Below are 4,432 nucleotides of genomic sequence, written 5' to 3' on the forward strand. Positions count from 1 at the left end.
GCTCACTACAAAAGCAAAAAGAACCTGGAGGTACCTCACACTTACAAAGGTAACTCATTTGCTGTCCTTGATCCTAATATCCTTGCTAGTCATACTGAAAAAATTAACTTGCATCTGGGTAGTGACCCTTGTTCTCAGTCTGTGATTATTAATGTTTTGATTGCTGATGAAAAAGAAAAATGTCTGATGTTTGCTAATAATAACCCTGAAACAACTTTACCTACCAATCCAGATATTAATGTGGTGGATGGTAGTTATACCCCAGTCAGGTCTGCATTTCCTCAATCAGTGGGCACTGCTGATTTCCTTGGAAAATCACCTGTTGTGTTAACAAAAGTTAAGCGTTGTTGCTTGTCTCACCCTTTCAAAATAGCTTAGATATGATTGGTCACATATGGAATATTAGAGGCCTTGGTCAACCTGGGAAAATTCAGTGCCTTTGTGATACTATTGCTCAAGCTAACCCTGATTTCATTGGATTTCAAGAAACTAAAAAAGAACTTATTTCTGAGGGTTTCCTCAGGGCTTTAGATAAACAAAGTCAGTTTACTTGGCATATTTTGCCTGCCTTAAAAACGGCTGGTGGTATTTTAGTAGGATTTAAAAATGATATGTTTGAGGTAATTGAGTTTTCTAACAAAGAGTTTGGTGTGGTTTCTACCATTAGGTCCAAGTCTGATAACCTTGTTTGGCAATTAGTTGTGGTGTATGGGTCTGCCTACCCTGAGTATAAGGTGGATTTCATTGCTGAGTTACATGATATTTTGGAGGTTGCCTCTTATCCTGTTTTGGTTTGTGGTGATTTTAATCTAGTTAGACAACAAGTTGACAAGAGCAGTGGAAATATTAGTCCTCATATCACTTTTCTTTTCAATGATTGGGTGAAAAGATGGGGCCTGCTGGAGATTCCCATCTCCAACAGGTCTTTTACTTGGTCTAACAACTAGAGTAACCCAATATTTGTTGTCCTTGATAGATTTTTCACTTCTGTGGATTGGGACGCTCATTTTCCTTTATTCTCTTTGATTTCTCTCCCTAGGGTTGGAAGTGATCACACCCCCTGGTCTTGGATACAGGGGCTAGGAAAGTTAATAGCCTAAAAGTCTTCAGGTTTGAAAAATTGTGGTTATCTCAACCTGGGTTCTCCCAGTTTGTCCATGATGTGTGGTTAGCCAATGGGGACACTATATCTTCTATTGAAAATTGGATGTGCAAGACCAGGGTCCTTAGGAACGTCATTAAAGGGTGGAGTATCAATATTGAGGCTGCTATTAAGAAAAAGAAAAAGTCCCTCCTTATGGAGTTTGATTTTCTAGATGTGCTTTTTGAAAAAAAATCCTCTCTCAACTAGTGACTATGAGAGAATGAACCAGATTAAGAAGGAACTGAATGAAATTTGGAAGAAGGAAGAAACTGCCCTTTGGCGGAGATCCAGAGATAGAAAGATCCTAGAAGGGGACCGTAATAATGCTTATTTTATGGCCTTGGACAATCATAGACATCGCAAGAATCATTTAACTGAGTTGAATGGCCCTGATGGCCCTGTCACCTCTACTGCAGACATGTTGGATGTTGCTACCAACTTTTATAAGCAGCTATTTTCCTTTGAACAAAAACCTGATATTCATCTAGACTCTAATTTTAGGGATGATTGTGACTTGATCAAAGAAGAGGATATGATGACCTTAGAGAGACCCTTTTCTGAGGAGGAAATTAGAGATGCAATCATGAGTTCATATGCTAGGGGGGCCCTGGTCCTGATGGCTTCTCCTTTATTTTCTATCAAACTTTTTGGGAGTTGATTAAGAGTGACTTTATGTGGTTGCTTAAAGACTTTGAAAATCATGTTCTTGATGTTTCTAGATTGAATTTTGCTATTATTACCCTTATTCCTAAAGTCAGTAATGCTAAAGATTTGAAGAATTTCAGGCCTATTAGTCTTGGGAACTGCTCTGTTAAGATTTTTTTCGAAAGCCGTGAATACTAGGGCTTCTCCCATTTGTGACAAGATTATTTCTCAAAACCAAACTGCTTTTATAAAGGGAGATTTATTCTGGAAAGTGTAGTCATGGATCATGAGGTGATCCATGAGATCCATAGAACTGGGACAAGTGGGTTGGTTCTGAAGCTTCACTATGAAAAAGCCTATGATAAGGTGAATTGGGATTTCCTTGTGGAAATGCTTAGATCAAGAGGTTTTGGTAATAAATGGATTGGGTGGGTGTGTAGCTTCCTGCATCAAGGGACCTTCTCTGTTAGGATTAAGGATATCATTGGCCCACATTTTGTGGGTAGAAAAGGGCATAAACAAGGAGACCCTTCTTCCCCTTTGCTCTTTAACTTGGTGGCTGATGTTTTTTCTTAAATGCTTAAGAAAGCTGCTAGTCATAATTTAATCAGGGGGCTTTTGCCTCAGGTAATACCAGGTGGTGTGTTCAGCCTGCAATATGCTGATGACACCCTGCTTTTCTTAGAAGAAGCCTCTGTTGAACATGCCAGAAATCTTAAGTGGGTCCTGGCATGTTTTGAAAAACTCTCTGGTTTGTGCATTAACTTCCACAAAAGTGATCTGCACACCATCCATATTGATGAGGAGACTTCTAGGGAGTTTGCTCAAATTTCTGCTGTCAAATTGGGGAGTTCCCCTGTAAGTATCCAGGAGTTCCTTTACACTATAAGAAACTCAGAAGGGAGGACATCCAACCTATTATTGATAGGATAATTAGGAACATTGCTGGGTGGCTGGGGAGAAACTTATCATATAGAGGAAAGCTGATTCTTCATACTACATGTATTGCTAGCATTCCTACCTATTTGATGTCCATGATGAAATTTCCTAAGTGGGCAATTGATGCTATTACATCCCAGATGTCTCACTTCTTTTGGGGTAATGTTGGGGACAGTCATAAATACCATTTAGCCAATTGGGGGATGATCTCTCAAAAGAAGGAATGGGGTGGCTTGGGTGTCCCTAATCTTAGGGAGTTCAATATGTCATTGCTAGCTGCGTGGAGTAAAAGTTTTTTGATGATAGAGATAGTGATTGGAAAAAGCTTCTTAGGTTTAAATACAATGTGGATAAACCAAACATCCTTTGGTCCAGAACTGGGGTGGGCTCTCCTTTTTGGAAGAGTATCACTTGGGCATTTTCTGCTGCCAATTTTTTATATATGTGGATCCCTGGGAATGGTGGGAATGTGTCTTTTTGGCACGACACCTGGATTGGTGACTATTCACTTAAAACCAGGTTCTGGGACTTATACATTATTTGTCAGCAACAAGATGCTTCTGTTGCCCAGGTTTGGGATGGAGTGAACTTGCAGTTGACCTTTAGGAGATGTGTAGATGAAGGTACTTTATGTAGTTGGGAAGAAATGCTAAATCTGGTTAGAGGTTTTTCCCCTTCTAATGTTGTTGATAAGCTTGTTTGGACCTTATAAAGTAGGGGTTTATACTCTGTGAAATATCTTTATAAATGATCAATTTTGGGGGCGTGGCTTCTATTTGGAAGTATTACATTTGGAAAATAAAAGTTCCCCCAAATATCCACATGTTTCTCTGGTTGATGGTGCATAACAAGAGTTTAACTAGGGATAATCTGTCAAAACGTCAACATGTTGAGGATTTGACCTATATTTTCTGTAATGAACTTGAAAGTATACAACATTTGTTCTTTGACTGTGTGGTTGCCCGACAAGTTTGGCTGGTGATATCTGAATGTGTTGAAATGCCTATCCCTGATTCTTTCAACTCTTTTATTTCCTTCTTGAAGAAGAAAAAACATTATGATGCGATTAACTTAGTCTCTACTGCTACCTAATGGAGCTTATGGTTGCTTCGTAATGAATTTGTTTTCCAGGGACGAAGTTGGCGAAGTATCATGTGTGTGCTGGATTTGGTAGGGAAACATATTCGCCAATGGAAAATCCTGTGTGTGGACTCCCAAGCTGCGCTACTCCTTCGATGCTTGAGGCTGCTCGACCATCATCGCGGGGAACTGCTTAGAATCGCTTGGCGGGTGGATGATTCTGGGGTAGTTTGGTAGTGGAGCTATTGTGTGTTGCATGGAGTTGTTCTTCTTATAGTTGTGTTGCTTCTCTTCCCTTGGGCCTCAAACTTGATAAAGTTTTCATCCGAAGGAGATGATAAAACCTTCAGTTAATCTCTCCTTGTAATAATTCTGCTGCAGCTACTTTCTAGCTGGAGCCGAGAGCTGTTAATAGTCTGGTGTGGTTGCCTTTACTTTTTTAATAAAAAGTTGGGGCAGGGGGCAACCCCTATAAAAAATAGCGGTTAGAAGAAACACGCTCATATTCATGAGTCCGGTGATAATTTCCCTGCAAAACATTGGCGTTAGGGTGACCTTGTGAGGTCCTTTGTCTGTATGAAGCCTTTGGGCCATATGAAGCCTTTGATCTGGGGTTTGTCTTCT

Source organism: Triticum aestivum, chromosome 4D, assembly GCF_018294505.1.
Source record: "Triticum aestivum cultivar Chinese Spring chromosome 4D, IWGSC CS RefSeq v2.1, whole genome shotgun sequence".
NCBI classification, from domain to species: domain Eukaryota; kingdom Viridiplantae; phylum Streptophyta; class Magnoliopsida; order Poales; family Poaceae; genus Triticum; species Triticum aestivum.